At 40.8% G+C, this 26104-nt stretch overlaps 1 protein-coding gene across 2 annotated transcripts in view; it reads left to right on the top strand.

Moving 5' to 3' along the window:
- LOC140716887 (ubiquitin-associated and SH3 domain-containing protein B-like) overlaps positions 1–26104 on the top strand; it is a 157994-nt gene that overhangs the window by 88388 nt on the left and 43502 nt on the right. The window lies entirely within an intron of this gene.

Raw genomic sequence — 26104 nt, 5'->3', positions numbered from 1 at the left:
CTCGGAGGAGGTAGATTGAGTTCTCAAATGACAAGGGGTACGAGAGATAGTTTGGTATTATGGCACTGAGACAAAAGATAAACTGTGATCATATTGAATAGCAGATCAGTCTCAAAGGGCAAATGGCCTCCTACGCCTATTTTCTATCTCTTTGGCATTAAATGGCTGAGTGTTGACTAGTGTTCCTGTGCTCATTTTGACCCTAATATTCATATGCTGTTAATCATGATCAATTCTGCCCTCAATAATTGGTGTAGAGTTCAAAGCTGTACTCTGTCGACCATGCTCTTCCTGTCCTGGGACAGTGGGGAAGGGACTTCAGTTGGAATCGAACCTGATTGTACTTTCCTTTATAATGTTTGTTGTGGGAAATCTATGCAGTATTGCTGTATCACTCTAGGTCTGTTGAATGGGGCAATATGGAAGCATTTTAATCTGTACTGTGAATGATGCTGGTTTCTGTGGAGGCTTGGAGGGTGGCTGGGGGGTGTGTGCTCTCTTACTGGTGCATGGATGTTTCCTTGCTCTTCACAGCCAATTTGTTCACATTTGCTTTGTTGTGAAGTGCTCAGATGCTGAGATGATTGTGAAAGTGAGATTAGATTTCTTGTATTCATGGTGGAGTTTACTCCTTTGTTCTGCAGGATTTTTATTCTCCTGTTTTTGTAACAATGTAAAGTCTCAGTTGATTTTAACTAAGCTTTTAATGAATGCTTTAGAAGAAATTTGGAGTTCTAGTTGAAGAAAACTAAAGTTTTGGGTCAAACCTCTGTCACATTCAATGGGGATTCTCTTCCTTTGGCTGAATCCTGTAAAAGTATGATACATTTTGAATAGAAGTTTACTCAGTATTTGAATGTTTTTATGAAGTTTTCTGTGTAACCTAATGTACTTGTGCTGCCACTCTGATCGGAAAATGTTCACTTCTGTTTTTTTTTCCAGCCATATTCCTTATTTTCTTACAAAAGGGAAATAGCAATTTGGCCCTTCGAGTTTACACCAGCTTACATTGCAATCTAAAACCCCAGCCCTCCCCACCACAGTAACTTTTCCTGAAACCTTCCCAAAATTCTGCTACCACTAATTTATAGTGGCCAGTTAATAAAAATACAAAGCCTGTGTGGGCTTGAGATGTGGTCGAAAACTGCAGCACCCGTGAGAAACCTACGTGGTCACAGGGAGAATGTGCCAACTCCACGTGTACAGCACTGGAGGTGAAGGTTGAATGCCAGTCACTGGAACTGTGAGGCAGGGAGTCTACTAGCTGTGCCTCCATTGGTCGGTATTCTGGTTAAGTCAAGAACCCAGTCCTTGTTAAGTTCATGTGCCTTCATGGAAAATTGTGAATTAAACAAAAAAAAATTAACAGGATGGTGTCAGCATCTCCTTATAAATCTTTTCCCCTGGCCTGTCTTCCTATAATGTGGTGAGTAAGTTTATATCACTACTCTAACTTTAAGATGACTAGTGGGTTACACAGCCCCAACCTGACCTTCTTGTCGTTGTGCTCTTGTATTTGCTTTAACCTCCTCCACCATCCTGCTTCAGAGATGTGTTGAGATGCAGTCCAGTCCTCCTATTCCTTTGCTCTTTTGTGATTGAACCCTTGCCTTGTTTTCCCTCCCCAAAATGCTTTATTTTGAGCTTCACTGATTTGAATTCCTTTTGCAACCTGACTGTTGATCTCTTTGCCCTTCCTTGGCTTCCTGGTTCTGGCAGGGAGATTGTTAACTGCAGTTCTGAGCCATCTCCTATCCACCACTTCCTGTTAATCCTGTCTGTCTGCGCTCTTTCTCAGACACCCTTAACTGTGGGCTTCCCTCAGCCAATTGCACCAAAAGGCAAATGCAGTGGTTGTTGATGCCGGTTGGGGTTTTATTTGGTTATGCTGTATGTAAAATGGTGGTCACAATTACTCGCAGTGACTGTTCTTCAGAAGGTGATTCACAGCGTGAAGCAGTGTGATACAATGCACCTCGTCATAGTTCATTTATATGTACGTGCAAATTTGTTCATCCTCCTTATGACTTTGAATTGTTTTATATATCTGATGTTTCTGGCACCCAACTGAGGTGCCTTTTACATTAATACAATGTTTTGATATTCTTACAGCTCCTTATTTCAAATGTTTAAACAATAACTAGTTTCTGTCTGATGATACTGATCTGACACAACCTTTAAACTTTGATATTTCTTCCTTGTTCTTTCACTTGGTTCTGTGAAGTGGCTCATTTCTCTTTCAGTTCTGCTGAACAATCTGTAAATGGATCTGTTAATCACTTTCTTCTCTTTCCCCAGATGCTCTGCATTTCCATCATTCTCTGGTTTTGGTTTTCAGGCCTTGTATTTTCCTTTTCGTACTACATGAGGAGTAGGTCAGATGTTTTGAGCTGGCTCGGGATTTTTTTTAATTAACTGTGGTAAAACTCTATATATGCAAGTCAGTAATGAGAAACTGGAGCCTTGATGGAGCCATTTCCTCTCTGCTAACTCAACGCCAGTGAACAATGGTAGTTCCCCAAGCAGCGGCCTGTTTGAGCTCGAATAACAAAATACAGATGGGGCTGAAGCTAGACTATTTGGGCTTACCTGGTTCTGTCCAGTATTACCTAAACCCCTTCTGGGATTTGGGGAGACTTTTGGTTGTGATTTCAAGTATAATTTTCAAACATCTGTGCAAAATTAAAAATAATGGAACAGTAGTTTGCACCTCTTTGGATCTGAGTGAATCAGTGCACTAGGTCTGTCAGGCCACAATCCAAGTGAACTGATCTCAGCCAAGTTAGCAGCATAGTTGTCAGCTTCTAAAGATGAGAAAAAGTGTCAATCCGGTGATGTTCCAAAATGAGCATGGACAGCACAGTGCAGCTGCTTCACAGTTCCAGTGACCTGAGTTCAGTCCTAACCTCCCTTCCCCATCACCCCGTTTGTCTAATACCTTCTCCCCATCTCACTGACTCCCCTATCTATGTACTACCCTCAGCCAATAGCACTGAAAGATAGATGAAGTGGTCATTGGTATTAATTGTACCTTGATTCATTTTTACTACTGCAAAATGGTGGTCACTCTAACTGCTCTTCAGAAAACGACTTGTTGTGTAAAACTCCCTGAAATTCTGTGAGAATGAAGACTGTGCTTTTCAAGGGCAGTATGTGTGGAGTTTGAATGTTCTCCCTCTGACTGCACGAATCTCCTTGGGGTGCTCCAGTTTCCTCCCTCTTCTCAAAGAATTGCAAGTTGGTAGGCTAATTGGCTGCTTTGAATTACTTCTGGTGTGTAGGTGAGCAGTTGAATATGGCTGAAGAGTGGATGGGAAGATTAAATGGAATTAATTGAAATGTGTTAGTGGTTGGCATGGAGTTGATGGCCCATAGGTTCAGTTTCCATGTGGTATGATGATGACAGATCAAAGGCAAATTACCACTAGTGTAGGTGAACACCAAAGCAATAAATAAAAGAGTTGATGGGGTAATGAGGGAATAGGCTACCGATAAACAAGGGAGGGTAATGAAATTGAAGGGATTGCTCTGAAAACTGGCATAGATCTAATGGGCTGAATAGACTCTTTCAATATTGTAAGGAAATGTGAATTATGAAAAGTACAATCTCTTAAAGTTGGCCAGTCATTCAGGAAGGTCACAGCAGAGCCCCATGACGTCAACTGAGTTCCAGTTCCTGGTTGATTGAGTACAATTTGGTGCATTTTCGGGGAATCTGGACAAACGCACAAGGTAGAGGAAGATCTGTTATAATGTGGTGTAGCAGACCAGCTAGATTCTTTCCCCATTCTCTGTGAAAATAATTCATCTTGTAACATTTTTGAATTTCAATGCCATAAGGAATGTAAGGTGGTAGAGCAACTGCCTATCAACTCCAATGACCCAGGTTCAATCCTAACTTTGGGTACTATCTTGTTTGGAGTTTGCATGTGCGACCTATAACTGTATAGATTCTGTACGTTGAAACAAATGGTGAAATGCGTTGTTTGCAACCAACACAACCTAAGGACACGTGGGCTACCCCCAGCACACACTTAGCTTGGGATGATTGATAAGGCTAATGGCGCATTTCACCTTGTGTTTTGATGTAAGTGTGATAAGTAATTCTGAGTCAGAATCTATACTGTACTAGGGAGAGTGTGCAACCTCCACACACACCACCTTAAATCAGGATTAAACCTGCACTGTAAGGCAGCTGATGCACTAAGTATGCAGTTTGGTAGGTTAATTGGCCACTCTAAAATGCCCCTTGTCGAGAGAGAATCCAGAGTTTCTGGGAATATGAGGAGGAAAAAGGATTGGATTAATGAAAGATTGGTGTAGATAGATCAGAATCGGGTTTAATATTAACAGCATATGTCTTGAAATTTGTTAACTTGGAGGCAGTACAATGCAATGCATGATGAATATAGAAAAATAAATCAGTACAGAAAGTATGTATATATGTATATTAAATAGTTAAACTAAAAATAGTGCAAAAACAGAAATAATTTATTCAAATGTGAGGTTGTGTTCATGGGTTCAATGTTCATTTAGAAATTGGATGGCAAAGGGGAAGCAGCTGTTTCTGAATCATTGAGTGTGTGCCTTCAGATCTCTGTACCTCCTTCCTGATGGTAACAATGAGAAGAGGGCATGGGGGTGATGGGGGTCCTTAATAATGGACGCCACTTTATGAAGCACTGCTTCTTGACGATGTACTGGATACCACGGAGGCTAGTACCCAAGATGGAGCTGATTAATTTTACAGCTTTCTGTAGCTTCTTTTGATTTTCACCTCCCCCCCCCCCCCAACATACCAGACGATGATGCAGCCTGTTAGAATGCTCTACATGGTACATCTATAGAAATTTGCAAGTGTTTTAGGTGACGACCAAATCTCTTCAAACTTCTAATGAAATATAGCTGTTGTCATGCCTTCTTTATAGCTGTACCAATATGTTGGGACCAGGTTAGATCCTCAGAGATGTTGACACCCAGGAACTTGAAATTACTCACACTCTCCACCTTTGATCCCTCAATGAGGACTGTTTCATGGACTATGGGCCAAAGGGCCTGTTTCTGTGCTGTAAGTCTCTAACTCTAACTCTAAACTTGCTGGGTGTGAAGCAGAGAGCAGTTGGTCCTCTCCAGTGTTCATCCCAGTTGGACAAGTTACACTTCAAAAGCCAGAATTCTAGAAGCCAGAGATTGTCCTTCAAATTTAAGTGGTGGGGTGGCGATTTGCTGGGGGCGAGAGGGTGGTGCAGGCAGTGGGGAGTGGAAAGTATATATTTTCAGAGTTCAACCCATTTACTGATGTTCTCACTGTAACCTGCAGTCTCTGCCTGAATGCATCAGCCAATTGTATTGCCAATTCAGTTGGCTGTGTTCCTGGAGGTTTCATCCCAAGCTCTCCCATCAAACAGACTATTAATTTTCTTCTCATTCCCCCAATTTCCACAATCTGAATAATAAGCACACCAGTGCCTATACTCCAACAGGAGATTAGGTATGTTACCAAAGACTCTAGCAAACTTCTGCGTGTGTACCATGGTGGGCATTCTGACTGGTTACACCACCTGATATTGAAGCTCCAATACACAGGATTGGAAAATGTTGCCAACTCAGTCAGCTCCACCATGGACACTATCCTCTCCACCATCGATGACATTATTAAAAGGCAGTGCCTTAAGAAGGTAGCATCCATCATTAAGGACTGCCACTATCTCGGACATGCCCTCTTCCAATTACTGCCATCAGGGAGGAGGTACAGGGTGCACACGCAGCATCTTAGAACAACTTCTCCCCCTCCACCATCAGATTTCTGAACCTATGAACACTACCTCAGTATTCTGCTCTCTTTTTCTACTATTTGTATATATTTAAAAAATACATTTCTTATTCTAATATAGTTTTTTTTTCTCAATTGCATTGCACTACTGTCGCAAAACAAGTTTGGCGATATACGTAAGTGATAATAAGCAGATTCTGATTCTGAGCAAAATCCAAACAAAATAAAATCATGAGAATTGAACAAAAATTGCTGCAGTTGTTATGCAGATTGTTGGCAAAGACAGAATGAGAAGCAAATTGTCAGTCTGTTTGATAGGAGAGCTTGGGATGAAACCTCCAGGAACATAGCCAACTAAATTGGCAATACAATTGGCTGATGCATGCAGCCGAGGAGAGAGCAATGGTAGATGGGCTGATATCTTTTTTAAAAAATATGGTTTATTTGCTTTGTGATTTTTGTTTTTTTAAATTTCTCCCTGTGCCAAATTTCAATGCGTTACCCCTGGCAGTTGTGGGCTGACAGGATGGGATTTTCAAAGCTATTTTTGTTCTGTCTCTGTCTCGAACAGATGGTGGTTTGTTGGTCCCTGTCACACCATCAGCTGTCCAGCACGTGGTTGCAGGCCAGTAACTGGAGCAGCAGAGAGGAGCCAGTCTCTTATTGTTGGTTAGGCTCGTAACCCCCATACTGCTGGTAGCTGCCTTCACTTCAGGTTGGCTCTGAGGGAGCCAGAAGAGGCTATTGGACCCTTCAAGCCCATTCTGCCATTCAATCAGATCATGGCTGTTACTTGACTCCCATTTATTTACCTCACCTACACAATCCTCCCACTTCAGATTTTCCAACTCGCCTACAACCTCAGCAGATCTTGGGGAGAGATCATTCCAGACTTCCCCCTGTGTGAGGACATATTTCCTGATGACCCTCTCGTGTTTTAATTTTCATTTTATCCCTTTGCAAACTTCCCAGCCTGAGGAAATGCCTTCTTCCTTTCTATCCTATCAAATCTTTCAGTCAGATTACCACACAATTTTCTCCATTACCCCCTCTGAGCCCTCTATGATTTTACTCTATTTCTCTGTTGTACCTCCCTGCCCACCAACCATTCCCACGTTGATGGTCTGGGAATTTTCTGCAGGGGGGTGGAAAGCTGGTTCATCAGTTAATGGTAGGGGTCCATGGCATAAAAATCGGTTCCATCCATGTTTAAGTCAAATAAAGATTTGAAGAGATGGGGAATAAGCCAATTAATAGCCACATGAGAACAGCTGACAATTAGCAATTTTTTTTATTCTGAATCAAGTTTATTTTGATCATAAAATTCAATTGAGAGGCAAATACATTTCAAATGTTTACCTTGGAAATAATATAACTTCTTTCAAAGTTAAGAGAGATTAATTAATAAAGGGAGCCATGCTGTTTCTGTGAGCTTACAGTTCATGTTAATGAGTCAGTGTTCTGGGTTCAAATCAAGGCTGTGAGTTTTTCAGTTGACATTCTTCCCATTCCCCTCCTCTCATCAATTTTATTTCAGTTCACTTTAATCGAATGACTGTTTGCTGAAGGCTCGGTTGCAATTTTTCATCTTGTTTTTGATGCCCCACATGATCTGCCATCCAAACAATGTTGTCTCTGATTTGAGATCCCTGGAGACTTCTTAGAAGAGCAGCTTGCCGCATCATTGCAGAATTTCCACCTTGCACACTGGCCTGCCGTTGGAATGAGGGAACACATCCACTGACTGAAGAATGGAAGTAACATTTAACCTTGGGGGTTGCACAAGGTGTGAGGGGTCAAGGTGGGAAAGGCAGTGAAATCGCCTCTTGTTGCATTTCCTCCACACTGACATCAACACAGAAGCAAAACTGGAAGGGGCGAGTGCAGTGGGCGTTTGACCCATTGCCAGCGAAACTAATTGAACCCTGCAAGCGAGCTGCTTTCAAAGCAAATATTGCTTCAGACCACATTGTAAACTATAGATGAATTATCTCGTGATTCTACACAGTGCATTTTTTAGGGAAGTAATTATATATCCACCAAACTATATTTGGGTGTTACTGGAAAAGTATTTTTGTTCCTGGCCTATGTAATCAGCAAAATATTTTTTCTCTCTAGTGCTTTATACAGGATTGAACTTCTGTGGCCTCTGACTTGGGCCGGGTTGAGGCTGTTTGCTTTGGGAGATTGGTGTATTTCCTTAAGATGTTGAAGGTCATTTGGCTCATCAAGTTTATGACTGGGCACAGAGCAAATCCTTTTGTCCTGCTTATTTTCCTTGGTTATCTTTTCTCCCCACATGCCCATCAACAAACTTCAGGTTCTGCCATCTGGGTGACAAGAGGCCAAATGAATCTCCCAGCCCATTTTGGGCAGTGGGAGGAAACCAGAGCATTCAGTGAAGATGCCACACGCACAAACACCAGGCACACCATGCCAGGGCTCAGGATTGAACCAGCTCAATAGTGCTGTGAGATTGGTCTTGTGCGTGCCTCCCGCCCACCTTTCAACTTGAAATGCAGACGTGGAAGTGGGGTTAGAGCATGAAATGCTGGTGATTGGATTTTAATTTTTTGATAAAATCTACTTCCTATTAGCATGTGTGAAATGAGAGGGAGAAGTGTTATAAACAGTATGCCTGCATTGACGTAACTCTATAGACACTTATCTTTACATTAGAATAAATATTTTTGGCCATAATAATTCAAGATAGCCTGCAAGATAGCATTGATGGTACATCTTGCTTCTGGTCTCACTGAGTTTAAGGTTAGCTGATAGCTTCCTTGTGACCTCCAACTCTCATCAGACCCTGTCTCCATCTCTTCCATTGACTCCTTGTGGGTTGATGTCGACTCTAACCTGCAGTCTGAGCTGTTGCTTGGTGGGCATCAGGCTTGTATCTGACTCAAAAGGTTCAAAATTCAAAATAAATTTATTATTAAAGTACATGTATATCACCATATACAACCCTGCATTTCATTTCCTTGTGGGCATATTCAATAATTCACAACAGAATCAATGAAAGTCTGCACCAACTTGGGCATTCAACTAGTGTGCAAAGCCAACAAACTGTTCAAATACAAAAAGAAAGAGATAATCATAAAAACAACAAATATCGAGAATATGAGATGAAGAGTCCTTGACAGTGAGGTCCATAGGCTGTGGGAACATTTCAAAGATGGAGCAAGTGAAGTTATTCCCTTTGGTTCGTGAGCCTGATGGTTAAGGGGCAATAGTTGTTCCTGAATCTGGTGATGAGGGCCCTGAGGCTCCTGTACCACTTTTCTGATGGCAGCAATGAGAAGTGAGGTCCCAGATGATGGATTCTGCTTTCCTGTGACAGCACTCTGTGTAGATGTGCTCAGTGGTAGGGAAGGTATTACCCGTGATTGACAGGGCTATGTCTACTACTTTTTGTTGGATTTTCATTTCAAGGGCATTGGTGTCCCTATACCAGGCTGTGATGCAGCCAGTCAATATACTCTCTGCTACACATCTATAGAAGTTTGTCAAAGTTTTAGATGTCATGCCGAATCTGCTGAGGAGGTAGAGGCGTTGCCATGTTTTCTTCATAATTGCACTGATGTACTGGGCCAGGACAGGTCTTCTGAAATTATAACACTGAGGTAGTAAGGGAGCTGCAGTGTTCAGTGATAGTTTTTGGTTGGTATATTAAACCATAGTTACTGAAGCAAAATAAAAATCTTGGCCCAGTATCCTGTACAATATTTATCATTCAATATTTAAAAATCAAGATTGTCTGTTGTGGATGTTTGCAGTGGACTAACTGGCTGACCTGTTTCCCAAATTACCACAGTAGCTTGACTACAAAAGCAATTCGATCTTTGAGTGGAAGTTTCCCCATCTTTTTTTTTCTTGTTAGAGACTTTGGATTGATCCATCAAACTAACGATGTATAAATCTGATGTATTATTTATAGATAAACTTGGCATCTATTTTGTACAAAGACAATGGAATGGATAATGTAATTTTCCTTGTTAATTGAAATGAGAATTTGAAGGAATTTGGTGATTCCCTGATTTTTATTTTTGGCTTGGTGCTGTCGCATTGGTTGTCTAATGCAGCTGAGAAGCCCTAGAAACTGCTTGCTGTAGTCTATAATAGTGAAGAAGTGGTCATGACTTCCTGAAGTTCTTCCTGTCACTTGTCAGAAAACGTCTCAATTCAGTGGGACACTGCATGACCACAGGTGAGGGAAGAGATGTCAGTGATGCTTTAAATAGAACAGTCTTTGTGGAGAACTTGGTCTTGTATCTTGTCTTTGTAAGCATATTTACCATTGTCCAACGTCTTAACCTGATGGAAAAATCTCTAGGGAAGTGACTGACATTTTACTCAATGAGGTCAAGGTTGTATATAAATAAATGTGCGACTATTTCTAATCAGCTAAATGTGAAATGATTCTGAGTAGTTATTTCAGCATCTGCAGTCAGAATTCATTATCACTTGCCTTTCACATCCTGATTGTTAACTTTACCACTTGGGTTTCTTTGCTTCGATTTGAGTGCTTGAATCTGAAACACAAGAGCATCCTCAGTAAATCAGAGGAATTTGGTATTTTTAGAAAAAGTCCACCTGAGCCTCCTTGCCTCTGACATTTCATCAATTTCTGCTCCATTAGCACTAATCTAATTCCCTGTGCTCTGAGTATTTATCTAATTCCCTTTTAAATATCATCATTTATTTGTGTTTATTGGACATGTTGTCATATCTTTATAGCGTCTACAATAATATCCATTGCTACTTTGGTTAATAGTCCTTTACAATACTGATTGTGCTGAAGCACTCTGCTTTAGTGAAAATGTCTTTGGGGCTGGGGAAGTTGTCAAGACTGCGTTCAGTCACTTCGCTCTGGCTGCTCTGAATTTGAAGTAGACCAAGTGATCTTTGTCCATCAGTTTTTGATGGAATAGTGTCGTCCAAGAAAATGTTTGAATGCCTGACTCTGCTGAATTTGTGGTTTATGGGTGATTGCTATGCATGAAGTTAATGCTATGTGCCCTTCATTACAAGCTTGGTTTCACTTCAAAAGTAGTTCATGGGCTACTAGATAGTTGAAGTTCAGTTTTATTGTCATCTGACGGTACAGGTACTGTACATGAATACAACCAAATGAAACAATGTTCCTCTGGACCATGGTGCACCCACAAAACATGTGTCTCACTCAGCACACAAACCAAAATATTACCATAACTAAACTAATAAAATATAATTAAAATGCATGGTGTGTGTAGCACAGATAAACAGCTCACTATCCGAGCAACAAGACCTCAGTGGTGGCAGGGTATTCGTTAGTCTCACAGCCTGTTACCCAGTCTGGCAAATTAATCTGAGCTTAATATTTCACCTTTCCCCTCTTTATTTTTAACATATATTTTAAGTTGCCTTCTGTTGGTTTTTAGAAACTTCCCAAACCTCTAACTTCCCATTAATTTGTGCAATATATATTTGTGCCCTTTCTTTTGCTTTTATGCTGTCTTTGACTTCCCTCGTCAAAGACAGCCACAGTTGCATCATCCTCCCTTTAGAATATTTCATCATTGGGATGTATCTATTCTGCGCTTTTTGAATTTTTCCCAGAATCTCCAGCCATGGCTGTTCTGCTGTCATCTCTGTTAGTGTCCCTTTCAACTTTGGCTAGCTCCTCTCTCCTGCCTCTGTAATTCCCTTTACTCCACTGTATTACTGATACACCTCTAGTAACTTTATTTCTCCCTTTCAAACTACAGGGTGAATTTTATCATATTATGATCACTGCCTCCTAAGGGTTTCTAAGGGTTCGTTAAGGGTTTCTTTACCTTACGCTAATCTCATTCATTACACACCTCCCAATCGAAAATTGTCTTCACCCTCATGGGCTCAACCAAAATCTGCTCTAAAAAGCTATCTCATAGGCATTCTACAAATTTCTTCTCTTGGGACCCAGCACCAACATAATTTCCTAACCTACCTTCATATTAAAATCCCAGCATAACTATTGTAACGTTGCCCTTTTCACATGCTCTTTTTATTTCACTTTGAAATTTGTCTCCCACATCTTGGCTACTGTTCAGGGTCAACTCTACACACAAGAATTCTGCATCTTTGACTGCTCTCCACTTTTGGGGTTTACAATTTTGGGGAAACAGTTTTCTTGAGTTTAAAACGTAGCTCCCTTTTAACCAGTGATCTTTACAAAAAGACATAGATCAATTCAAGTCTATTTCTATTTATTCCATGCATAATGTCCCAAATTGTGTTTTACAAGTTGGTTGGATGAACTGCAGATATCTGATAAAACAAATTAGGGCATTCATCCTCTGAAACCTGCCCTATCATTTAATAAGCTCATGACAGATCTGATGGTAAGCTCAACTCTGCATTCTTCTATTCACAGCAACATTCTGACCCTTGTTTATCATGAATTTGCTCTTTGAAGAAGAGTATCTGAAGATTCTGAATATAAACCATCTGTATTTCCTTTGTTTTAAATGGTAGACTGATTACTTTTTAAAGTGATTCTTAGTTTTGGCCATTTTGGGATTTGTTACGCTTCACTCCAGTGCTCTTGCACTTCCAATCTCCAGCGGATACAAGCTTGTCCGGTCCTGTCCAGCCATTCCTCAGGAGACAACATGTTAATTCTTGGAATGAATCTAATGAATCATTTTACTTTCAAACTGCTTTCAATGCAATAAGAACTTTTCTTAAATAAGAAAACCAGTATTGGACACAATATTGCAGATCTGGTCTCACCGATGCTGTACATAACCGAAGCATGGCATCTTTACTTTTGTATTCAATTCCCCTCAGAGAAAATGATAATATTCATTTAGCTTCCATAATTTCCTGCAGTACTTCTATGCTAGCCTTTTGTGATTTGTTTCTGCATCTGAATTCAACCACGTCTCATGATTTCAACAATGTATTTTTCTTTGTTCCTTCTTTCGAAGATGGATAACTTTATACTAGTTCCTAACCCTTACCGCATTAACCTGACTAAATTCCTTTTTACCTCATTCTTTCTCACAATGTACCTTCCTGTCTATTGTGTGGTTAGAAACTTTTGCATCCTAATCTTTTGATGCTTTAACCTTTTTGTTATAAATTGTAGAAGATGAGGTCACAGCACCGATCCCTGTGGCACACCACTTAACACATTGTGTAATCAGACAAGTTCCATTTACACCTTACAAAAATATCCAGATGGTAATCTTTATAGTTTTTTTTAAACAGTTAAAGTAGAATTGGACAATATCCTGCAGTGTGCATTGAGTACAAGGAAACAAATTACTGCTGTTCCACTAATTATTGTCTAAACTTCTGTAATTTGCACTGAGATACCTCTTGCATTACACAACAGTTTATAATGTTGCAGACCAAGGCAGTGTTTTGCCCAGAGATGTTGCAAATATAGAATCAGGTGGGATATTAGGATAGTGGGGGTGAGGCCTGGGGCAGATCAGATTGAAAAGGTGAGCAGGCCTGATGGGCTGAATAGCCTACTTCTGCTCATAATGTGAATAACTGTGTGCTTACTTAACCTAATCATTTGAACGAGTGATGTAAGAGAGAAAGATCAGGAGGACATTGGAGATTTGCTGCAGATGTGGAGTAAGGCTGTGGCAAAGGGGGAGGGACATGGTGTAGAGTGGTTAAAAGAAACTGTTCCCCTTTGTGTTAAAAAGGCACACTCCTGCACAAGTAAGCTTTGTATCTCTGGTCTACCTTACTGATACTAAGTGGATATGTGTATGAGATTCGTCCTAATTAACTTTGTACCTGTGCTGTTACTTTAGCTGCTGTTGGTACCAATTATCTACAGCTCATTACAGGTTCTCTGTGATCTTTTCCTCTGGCTGTTGTTCATTCAAGGACTGACCACAAGTGGAAAGGGATGGAAGCCGTGATCAACTTCTTTGGAAGGGTGAATGCCCTCAGTGAGATCAGATTTAACATGAACTATGTTGCATTTTGATCTCTGACCACCAGAAAACAATTTCAAAAGGCTCCTCATTTGTTGCAAGCATGTGGAAGAAGTACATTACCATATTGCCTTTCATGACCTCTGATTCCATGAAAGTGTCTTACAACCAATGAAGTACTTTTGAAATGTACTCCAATTTTAGGTAAGTAGTATAGAGCACAAAAAAGATTCTCAAAGTATAATTCTCAAATAACAATGGCAGCCATGGTGATATATGTAAACCAGTGAACTAATTACAAGTAGTAACCCAGAGGCTTGGGAACACACTGGTAAAGGGGGTTGTTGTGCATACTGCTAAGTCGCTGGTTCAATTTCCACATGAATGTGCTTTGGACTTCATGTTGAATGACAGTAGAATTTTGGTCCGCAGAGAAGTGCTCTGTTCCAGGCAGTTCCCTTGAGAAAGAATTTCAACCCTTGGAGAGATGTGAAGAAGGTTTATTCAATTGCTACCAAAGATGAGAGAATGTGGAGAGATTGCTGAAGTTGTTTATTTCCTCCCTGGTGCCCAGGGATGTTCAAAATAGGTTTTGACAGAGTAAAAGGAGAAACTATCTAATAAGGCAGGTGGGTCATTAGCTACGCAGGGCAAATTGAAAACATTGGTGGTAGAGAGGAGAATACTTATTGGGTATGCAGCCATTGAGTTGGGCTACACATGGTGCTAGTAAGTGAATTAAGCTGAAAAGTATTCTTTTACCAAGCGCAGATACAATGCGACATGGGGAAACCACCTGTGTTGAAAATTTTACAAGTTTCTAACCCAGATTCAGCAAGAGAAAGTAGAGCTAAGCTGTACTCTCTATGTATTTAATTACTCCCACAGAGTTGTTTGTTAGGAAGCTTCAGGATTTTGACTTTCATAGAATGATGTTCTCGACCATTCAGAACTTGGTTGGGATTTAGCCACTTAGAGCACTTGATGCACCTGATCAGACAAGGGCAAACAATTTCCTTTGAAGGACATTAAAAATCCAGATGGGTTTTAACAGTAAACTGGTAGTTTTATGGTTGCTATTATTGATTTGGCTTTAATTCCACATTTATTCAACTGAATTTAAATTCCACAGTTGGCATAATGGAGGTTAAAATGCCTCCATATTTATCTCATCCAAAAGCAAGTCCAGTTACATAACCATCGTGAAACCTTGTCTATACTTTCAAATATTGATACACTCCAACCTCAAGCAATGGTTTCATTTCAACTCATGTTAAATATGAGAGCTATGTGACAGGTTAGTGTCTCTAAACTGGTGAAGAGACTGCAGATGGCTCTTCCAGAGTTAAGATTTTTCCAGATCAAGTTCTTGTTGAGGTGGAAAAAGATGCTAAGAAGTGAGACATTTTGACCAAGTAAATAAAACTGTGCACAGACAGAGGTTGCTATAACAAAGTGCAGCCACTCAATGTAACTGGCAAAATAACCACAGGAAGAGAGAAAACATTTTCCACACTATGTTTTAATAGCTAAGACTACACGGCCTGGAATGGTGCTAGAAATGAATTTAAGGATGATTTAATTGCAACATAAATTGAAAAAGAAAAATCACATGAATCTGGGGGGAAAAACCAAGATTGTCTATTGACTATGTCATTTAAAGCAAGGGTATGTGAACAAACGGTATACCTGAACAGAGATCAGGCAAAAACACCAGATAATGGTAGTTTAAATTTTAGAAAATATTACATCTTATCAATTATTTTTTTAAATTATGAAGATGAAGCTCTTTCTTTTTGTAACCAAGGCCAAATATGACAGATATTCAGTCAAATGAGATTTTAAGTAAAGAAGAAAACGAAAGCTGCTTCTACTGCCGTGAGGTTCATCTGTTCTCGCTTGTACAAAATGGTTGCCGAGTGTTGCGCTTTTGACAATGAAGCTTCTGAACCTGATGTGTGTTTATAGATTGTGGCACGACATCAGTTGGATCCCAGAGCACTTGTATTCTAGTAGGGGGCGGTTGGTGAGTTTATTTCTGATTGCTAACCCTCATATCTTGGTTGTAACTCTTGATAATGAATGACTCATTTTTTTACAATTTTCCTACTGCCATCTTGCCCTTTTCTTAATTAGCTTTTAATTGCATCTCTACAGTTTGCTGCAATGATCGCTTGTTGTAACAAGTTCATCATTGCAAACACTGAGTAAAGAAATTCCACTTGATTCATTTTTTTTCAAACTGTTCATACTTTGTATTTTTATTTCAATATCTGGTCCTTCCTACCACTAAGTCATCATTCTTGAAGACATCTTTGCTGCCTTTTTCATATTACTCACAGCATAACAGATGCTGTTACAGCATAACAGCATAACAGATGGGTCATAACAGACCCATCAAGTCTATGCTAGCTCTCAGTTAACTCATTAATCTTATTTTCCCAGAAACCTATTCTCATCAACTGCACCTTAATTTTTCAGACTAACCACTTGGACTAGGGGTATTTTTAACAGAAGCTAATTAAACCACTAATCAACCACCAAATTTAGAGAACATCTGGGAGAAAGACATCTGGTGACATAGAACATGCAAGTTCCAAGCAGAAAGTTCTGGAGGTCAGCTTCAAACCCCAGGTTGCTAAATGAGTTTTTTGAGGAGGTGACAAAGATGATAAAGAGTTGGGTGGTGGATGCTCTCTACATGAATTTTAATACAGCATTCGACAAGGAGACTGATCCAAATGATTTAGATACGTGGGATTTATGGTAACTTGGTAGATTAGATTCAAATTGGCTTGGCCAGAGAAGGCAGATGGTAGTAGCGGATCAGTGTTATCCTGCTTAGAGGTTTGTGCCGAGTGGTTCAGAGGGTCTTTATGATATAATAGATTATTTGGATGAAATGTAGGTGGGCTAATTACTGAGTTTACAGATGACACAAAAATTGGAGTTTTGGATGACGAGTAGTTCCCCCTGGGTAGAGAGGATATGCATCAGTTGGAAATGTGGGCAGGGAAATGACAAATGGAGTTTAATTGTCCATTTAATTAAATGGACAGTTAAATTGTGTGAATTGCACTTCAGAAGGTCAAATGTAAGAGGAAAGTATACAGTAAATAGCAGGACCCTTAGCATTGATGTACACAGAGATCTTTGTGTACAAATCCATAGTTCCCTGAAAGTAGCAGATATGGTGGTGAGAAAGCATATAGCATGTGTACCTTCATTAGTCAGGGCATTGAGTATAAAGTTGGGAAGTTGGGTGCCATTGTATAAAGCCTCGTTGAGGTCAGCGTTGGAGTGCTGTGTGCAGTTTTCATCACCACATTAAAGGAAGGATGTGGAGGCTTTGGATGGAGCATAGAAGAGGTTTACCAGGATGCTACCTTGGTTAGAGTACTGTAGCAGTTACTTGAAAACAAACCAAAGCTGCTCAGAGACTGTATGGGGGTTGACACTGTAAGATATGTTTTCCACAATAACAAAGTCCAAAATTGAAGAAAGTAAGCTCGATCCTTTATTAAGAAACCAACAAAGATGAACAATCTTGTAGCAATTATTGTTTTTTATTTGGTTGTGTTTTGAAACTAACAAAACTAAAACTAGTGATATAATGAAATAATGTTTGTCCATTGGAGGAGGAGGAGGGAGTAGAGGGTTTCCTTGCATTAGAAAATTCAAATTTTCATTCTGTTGGTTTGTAGGTTACTGTATTGGAATTTGAGATGTAGTTCTTCCAATTTGTGTTTGGCCTCTCAGTAGCAAAGGAGAAAGTGCTGGAGAGACTGTGGTGTGGGAGTGGAAAGGGGAATTTAAGTTGTATGCTACCAGAAGCTCAGATGACTGTGAGAAAGAGAACAGGTCATCTAGTCTAGGATTGCTTTCGCCAATGCAGAGGAGTCTGAACTGCAAACACTGAATGTAGTGGATTGGGTTGGTTGAGATGCAGGTCATCTCTGCCACACATGGAAGGACTGTTTGGGTTCCTGGGTGGAGGTGAGGGTAAAGATGAAGGGGCAGGTTTTCCACAGTTGTAGGAGAAAGTGTCAGGACTGAAATAGAAGGGTAGGGACCAGAAAATCATGAAGAGAGTGGTGCTTGTAGAAATCAGAAAAGCTGAGGGTAAAAGGTGACTGGGGGAATCACAATGAAGCTACTAGAAATGGCAGAGGGTAATGTGTTGGATGTGGAAGCTGGTATGCTGAGATTTGGGGACTAGGGACGTTGAGAGTAGACATGTGGTAAGTGGTGGAAATATCTGTGAAACTTCCAACAATAACAAAGGGAAAACCACATTTCTGGAGGGAGGTGGGTATTTCAAAAGCATCATCATGAGAGTGGATATGGCAGAAATAGAGAAATTGAGGAAAGGAGGTAACATTCTTACAAGGAGGCAGGGTGGGAAGTGGTACAGCTGAGGAGTCAGTAGGCTTATAGAAAATGATGGTGGCAAGTTTTCTTCTTCCTTTGGCTTCTCTCATCTCCTCCCTCCCTCCACCTGTCCAGTATCATCTGTTCATCAGAAATAAACTCTGGCCTTGCCAGCAGTGAACACATTGAAGCGAATAACTGAATTTGCCATGTTTCACTTAATGTGATCTCACAAAGGTTCTCAATCTTTTCACTGGAGTTTAGAAGAATGGGGGAGGGATCTTGTTAAAAATTATTGAATATTGAAAGGTCGAGATAGAGTGAATGTGGAGAGGATGTTTCCAGTAGTGAATATAGGACCAATGGGCAAAGCCTCAGAGCACAAGGATTTCTCTTTAGAAGAGATGATGAATTTCTTTAATCAGAGGGTGGTGAATCTGTGGAATTCATTTCTGCAAATGGCTGTGAAGGCCAAGTCATTGGATATATTTAAAACAGAGGTTGATGAGTTCTTGATTAGTAAGGGTGTCAAAAGTTAGGAGAGAAGGCAGGAAAATGGGGTTGAGAGTGATAATAAATTAGTTATGATCATATGGAAGTCCAGACGATGGGCCAAATGGCCTGATTTTTGCCCATGTCTTATGGTCTATTTGCCATTGTGGGTCACGCTTGTATTGTTATATCAAAGTTTACTTCCTTTATGTTACCTGATAGTAAAGCGATTCAAATTAATATTCTGTTTTTCTGTGGGGGCGAAAAACTTGGTGTAGGGAATAGGTTGTGGGATGAAATTGCTGTTATACTTAGATCACTGGTCTCTCCTCTCTCATTTGCTTAAGAAAAATGACTTGGGATCCACAGATGTGATAAGGGTTTTGCAATACGATAGAGGTATTGCAAAAACGTCTGTCTCCTGTAAAGACCTTTTTAACTGACTCCTGAAGTGGATCAATGTGTCACACTCACAAATGTATTGCTTAATAGGCTGTTTATAGGCTGGGTAATAATAAATGAGGGCAAGGCATGCTAATATAATCATTAGTGGTTTAAAGAAAATTTTAGACAATGACAGAGATTGAAGCCATTACTCATGACCTTGCCTTCACCTTTTTTGCAAAGCCATCCATATTTTGTTGGCGGATTATGAAGGCTATCACTAACCCTTTCAATGAGACCAGTTTCTCTTTCCACTTCAAACAATGCATTTTCCATTACTGCAATCAAATAAAGCCCCATGGTTCTGAGAATTATTCAAATAATATCACTTACCATGTTCTTCACACGATTATTATACTTAATCCTGGATATATTAATGGTTGGGTAGATTATACCTCTCCATTTTCAATCAGTGTTTTGAGAAGTTGTCAAGTATATCTGATTGGCCATCTATCCCTTGTACCCACCCAGTAGCTAACACCCCCATTCTTCCATTTCTGTTTGTTTATTCTGTTTTTAATCTCCCCCTTGTGTGTGTCCAAGGGTTCCTTTGCTTTTCCTGTGTGTGTGAGTTCATCTCCTCCCTCCAACCCGCTCCGTGTCTCACTCTTGGTGCTCACCTTAATTTTTTACACTTCAAACCAAAGTGTTGGTTTTGCTGGCACATTTGACCCATGCTATTTGAACATGATTTGCTGGGGTAACTCCTCCTTTCCCCAGTGTGTGTTAATTGGTGCCATGAAGCTAAAACAAAATCCAGAATTTGTGGGTTATATATTCTGACCCTTGCACCAACCCACCACCTAATCACCACATTATTTACTTCATCTACAAGCTATAGAACTGGTAAGCCCATACAAGCAGGAATTAATCCCCAGTGGAAAAACTACAGAGTAATATCTGGGAACTGTTGTTCAAAAATCCCATCTGGACCAGTTATAGATGGTTATAATTGGCTAATTTACATTTTGCATTATGATGACACATTAATTTTGCTTTAGATTTTTATAAATACATCCCAGTTGAGCCCTTTTGCAAGCACCTCTTAGTAACTCCCCAATTTCCTGTTCAAGTTGAGAGGATTTTTTAAAACCTAGAAATGTATTGCAAAATTCCAGACGCCACTCGGAATTTGCCCTCAGACCCCAAGTAAGGCTGAGACTATACTGGTCAAGGTGAGAAACTTAAACATTAACCATTAGGCACAGCCATAAAATCTGAATTTTTTTTTTGCAGGGAAGGAGCATGGAAGAATTGGATATAGGTAGGGGCAAAGAACCAATTGCACCCTATTCTCTGAAGTATGATCTGTTTTTTAGAAAAGGACCAATTAACCGGCCTCATAAGAATGTTTTTAAGTGTAGCAATAGATCATTCAGCCTCTTACATATGCTCCATCATCAAATAAAATGATCACATACAGTTTTGGTCTTAGTCCCATTTTCCCCACTCTCTCCTCATTTCTGTTGACCTACTTGTAGTTTAAATATCTGTTACCCTCTGCCTTGGACTCAATTTCCATGGTAATCTGGGGTAGGGAACTGTAACGAATCATGACTTTCTGAAAGAAGTTGTTCCTCATCTTGTTCTTTAAATAGGCAGTGTCTTACTCTGAAACCAGGATTCCTAGCTGTAAAAAGAAGTTCTGCCACCAGGAGAAGCATCCTCTTGGTGTCCACCTTGAAAACCACCTTGTCTGTTTCAATAAGATCATCTCTTATTCTTCTGCATTCGAAAGAGTGTAAGCCTAAACTGCTTAACCGCCTTGTGTTGATCCATTCATTTTAGTATTCTGCCCTGCCTCCAGTGTAGTATAATTTCATAAAATGTCCAAAACTGCAAGTAATCCTCCAGGTACTGTCTCACTAGCATGCTATAAAGCTGTATCACAAAGTTGCTCTCCATATCCTTTGCAATAAAGGCCAACATTCAGTTAAACCTATCTAGTTACCAACTATGTGATGCCAACACTTTGTGATTTAGGAATGTGGACTCTAGTTAAAATGAGTCTCAGTCAACTATCCTAACAAAAGCTTGTCTGTGAGAAGGTAGTTGACTGAAGCCAGTTTTAAGAATCATGTTAGGAGTATATTAAGGCATGGATCAGAATTGGAAAAAGCTGCAAAGCATTGTAAACTCAGCCAGCTCCATCACGAGCAGTAGCCTCCTCAACATTGAGGACATCTTCAAAAGGGGATGCCTCAAATATCTGTCATTAGGAGCCCTCACCTCCTAAGTGCCCTCTTCTCCTTGCTACCATCAGGGAGGTGATACAGGAGAGCAAAGCCACACACTCAAAAGTTTTAGGAACAGCTTCTTCCCCTCCACCATCAGATTTCTGAGTGGTCAATGACTCTATGAACAGTACTCACTAATTTTTTTGCTCTCTTTGTTTGTGTGTACTCACAACATAGAGTATGTCAGTGATAATAAACCTGAGTCCGATTCCAAGGAGGAAAGGAAGATTAGAAAAGCCAAGAGGTTTTCTTGGGGAATTCCTGAGCTCCTTTGTGGCAGCTGAAGTCATGGTTGTTAAGGTGTGAAGTCATGAACAGCACAAGAAAAGGCCTTTCAGCCCATGTTGTTGTGCTGCATCAGTTAAATTAGTAATCAAATGCCCAACTAAACAAATCCCTTCTGCCGACCTAATATCCTTGTCCTTCCATTTTCTGAACGTTCATTTGCCTATCAAAGCACCTTTTGAATGCCACTATTATATCTGACTCCACACCATCCCATGCAGCATATTCCAGGCACCTGCTACTCTGTGTAAGAGAAAAATAAACTGGCCCCACTCATTTCCTTTGAATTTATCCCCTCACCTTAAATGTATGCCCCTTGATATTAGTGATCCTAACTGTGGTGGTGAGAATCTGATTATCTACTCCACCTGCAGTCCTCTGGAAAAAATCTTAGGCTCATATATATATATACTGTAGCTAGTGTGCCTAAAGACTTTTGCACAGTACTGCTTTGTCAACTTGGAGAGGAGAGTAAATTTGTAAATATGGTGGGAGCAAAGGACGTTGGGAATAGTGAGTGTGGAGCACTGCGGGAGGGGTGTGGGACAGGTGGCAGAGAAGGATTGTTAGGGGTGGAGTGGGAGGGCGGTGAGTGGGTGACATGGTTGTGGACATACCCAGCCCGGAGACACCAAGCAAGGTCATTTGATTCCAAACAGTTGGTTTATTTATTACAGAATGTCTCTCTGGTGCTTCCCACTCCTTCCCCTCTCCCTCACACCAGAGAAAACAGTCCAAGTTTGTCCAGACTCTCCTTGTAGCATATCCTCTAATCCAAACAGCACCCTGGTGAACTTCTGCAGCCTCTCCAACGCAATAACATAACAGGGTGATCTGAACTGAATGAAACACTTAGTCAGTGATTCCTCAGAGATGAGAGCTGAAGTATTGAAGTGAGTCTGGAATATGTCAGGGTGGGGGAAGGGGCAAGGCCTCAAGGGGATTGAAGATGGGAATGAGACATTTAAAGCAGGATTGAACTAAACACTAGTGAAGATCATATCTGATGGGTGAAAGGAACCTGCTGCAAGTTAGTATATGGGCAGAGTTAGTAAGTTACTATTCCTAAATGTAATGAATCCATAATGGGTTTGGGCTATATTCCTCTGAGTTTTTATGCTTCCTGCAAAATAGGTCGATTGAACTGCATGTCCTGATTCCTCTGATGGGTCATGTCTTGAATGATTGATGCTAATGTTTCTGAGCTTGATGCTTCTATTAACATGAGCTCTGCAGGATCCAGTGACATAAACAGACGATCCAGGAGGTGCACTGCACTTTGAACACCCGGGAGCTGAGGTACCCCCAACTCTCACATGCTACAGTACGTTAGTGCTTTTGCCACTGGCTCTGAAGATTCTGCCTCCAAGCCATAAACCTTGAACAGAACACCCAGACTGGAGGAGCACAACACTGTCCCAGGGCCACCTTTCAAAGCAAAGATAAAAACACTGTCTTGATGGGTCAGTTTGTAATTCTTAAGAGCAAAAGGCATACGAATAGAATTAGGCAGTTTGGCCCATTAAGTCTGCTCCACCATTCCATCATGGCTAGTTTATTATCCCTCTCAACCCTTGGCCAACTCTTACTAAAATCTGAATATCTGGTCATTTATATCACTGCCATATGAGTGAACTTGCTGTGCCTGTACTAGCTGCCATTTGTTCCTCTATTCCAACACTTCAAACTGTACGTGATTAGAGAGCACTCAGGCTAAATTGTCGTTGGGGAAAGTGAAATTGAAAACCCCTAAAGATGCTGGAAATCAACACACACAAAATGCTGGCGGAACTCAGGAAGTCGGGCAGCATCTGTGAAGGGGAATAAACAGTTGACATTTCAGATGGCAGCAGAGAAGGTCATGGACAGACATGATGAGGCCAAACTCAGGTTGGAGGAGCAGCATCTCTTATTCCATCTGTGTAATCTCCAATGTGATGGCATGAATATTAATTTCTCTAACTTCTGGTAATTTTTCCTCCTTTTCCCTCTCCCCCTTTCTTTCCATTCTGCATTCTAGTTATCCTTTCACCCCTTCTCTTCTCACCTGCCCATTACCTCCCTCTGGTCCACTTATTCCATGATCCACTGTTGTCTCTGATCAAATTCCTGCTTCGTCAGCCCTTTACGTCTTGCACCTATTCCCTCCCAGCTACTTACTACACCCCCCCAGTCATCCACCCTCTCTCTTGCCTGGTCTCAATTATCATCTGCTAGCTTGTACACCTCCTCCCCCAGTCCCACCATTCTGGATTCCACCCCCTTCCTTTGCAGTGCTGATGAGACGTCGATTGTTTATTCCTCTCTATAGATGCTGAGTTCTGCCAACACTTTGCGTGTGTTGCTATTGAAAACCAGTCTCCTTTTTCTCCACTCCAGCTACTTGTCACTGTTACTCAAGCAGATTTATCTGCTCGGGGAATGGGTTGGGAAGATGGGGAAAGAAAACGTGTGATTCTGTCAGCAGAGCTCCTCATTACCAAACTAAATTAACGTGTTGCACTCCCCAGTGTTTCCCAGAGGAGGGGCAGACACATTTAACAGATTATTATAGTGCGTAGTGTTGGTAGAATACAGGAGGTTCAGAAGAGAGAATGCTGGGATGTTTCATGTGTTCCCTCCTGACCCTTTGCTGTTTCTGCACTGTGCAAGGTGTTGCATACACTCTAATTAAAGACCTGTGGGTTGTAATTCACGGAGGTCACTGGCCTGCTCCTTCTGCAGGGGGCTGCGTGATACACCACCTGCATTTCGGTCTTGCATTCTATCAATGCTAAAGTCGTTGTGCTGTTGATTTTAAACAGGCAAAGCTTGTGGGGCTACACAAATGTTGCTCAGCCTTAGTTGGAGTGGGATGAAATAGACTGAAGTGATTTTTTTTTTCGATTCAGTTATCATGAATGTGCCAATAATCAGAATCAGGTTTAATATCACTGGCATATGTCATGAAATTTATTGTCAATGTGGCAGCAGTACATTACAATACAGAAAAATAGAAAAAAAGTGAATAAAATGTATATGATATTAAATGGTTAAATAAGTAGTGTAAAAACAGAAATAAGAAAGTAGTGAGGTAGTGTTCATGGGCTCACTGTCCATTCAGAAATCTGATGGCAGTGGGGACTAAGCTGTTCCTAAATCGTTGAGTGTGTGTCTTCAGGCTTCTGTACTTCCTTTCTGATGGATAAATGTGAGGTTATCCACTTTGGTGGCAAGAACAGGAAAACAGATTATTATCTGAATGGTGGCCGATTAGGAAAAGGGGAGGTGCAACGAGACCTGGGTGTCATTGTACACCAGTCATTGAAAGTGGACATGCAGGTACAGCAGGCGGTGAAAAAGGCAAATGGTATGTTGGCATTCATAGCAAGAGGATTCGAGTACAGGAGCTGGGAGGTTCTACTGCAGTTGTACAAGGCCTTGGTGAAACCACACCTGGAGTATTGTGTGCAGTTTTGGTCCCCTAATCTGAGGAAAGACATTCTTGCCACAGAGGGAGTTCAAAGAAGGTTCACCAGATTGATTCCTAGGATGGCAGGATTTTCATATGAAGAAAGACTGGATCGACTAGGCTTATACTCGCTGGAACTTAGAAGATTGAGGGGGGATCTTATTGAAACGTATAAAATTCTAAAGGGATTGGACAGGCTAGATGCAAGAAGATTGTTTCCGATGTTGGGGAAGTCCAGAACGAGGGGTCACAGTTTAAGGATAAAGGGGAAGCCTTTCAGGACTGAGATGAGGAAAAACTTCTTCACACAGAGAGTGGTGAATCTGTGGAATTCTCTGCCACAGGAAACAGTTGAAGCCAGTTCATTGACTATATTTAAGAGGGAGTTAGATATGGCCCTTGTGGCTAAAGGGATCAGGGGGTATGGAGAGAAAGCAGGTACAGGGTTCTGAGTTGGATGATCAGCCATGATCATATTGAATGGTGGTGCAGGCTTGAAGGGCCAAATGGCCTTCTCCTGTACCTATTTTCTATGTTTCTATGTAGCAATGAGAAACAGGCATGGTCTGGTGATGGGGTTCCTTAATGATGGATGCTGCCTTTTTTTGAGGCATTGCTACTTCAAGATTCATTGTATGGATAACTGGACAGCTTTAAACATTATAAACTTTGTCCAAAATAAAATATTTACAAGAATAAACCGTTCAATGCCATTTCACTCTTTACATTCATAGTCATTGCTTTCCATACTCTTCTATTACATTAATGCACATCAATAGCACTGCTGCCACTTGTGTGGCACTCTGGGATGGTATTCTGCTACTATTATAACCAGGGGCTTTCCTTTCCCCCTTCCCCCCCCCCCCCCCCACAACCCCAACCTGGCCAGTAGGAGAGGATCCCTAAACTGTGGTCCTTCCCCACTGAAGGGGACAGATTATCCTTGCACCCATTTTTGCCTTTGGGTGTATGTGTATGTGTGTACGTCTGTCCATTCTGTTTTCTACAGGTTGCACTGCTACTTAGCTCAGTACTATCATCAGAGCTTTGGAGACTATTGTTAGAGATTTGTGCCTTCCTAGGTGGAACTCACAAGGACTGCAAAGTGCCAGTAACTGGGCCTAAC

The sequence above is a fragment of the Hemitrygon akajei genome, chromosome 26 (genome assembly GCF_048418815.1).
Source record: "Hemitrygon akajei chromosome 26, sHemAka1.3, whole genome shotgun sequence".
Taxonomy (NCBI): domain Eukaryota; kingdom Metazoa; phylum Chordata; class Chondrichthyes; order Myliobatiformes; family Dasyatidae; genus Hemitrygon; species Hemitrygon akajei.
This window is presented reverse-complemented; position numbering and strand designations above follow the sequence as displayed.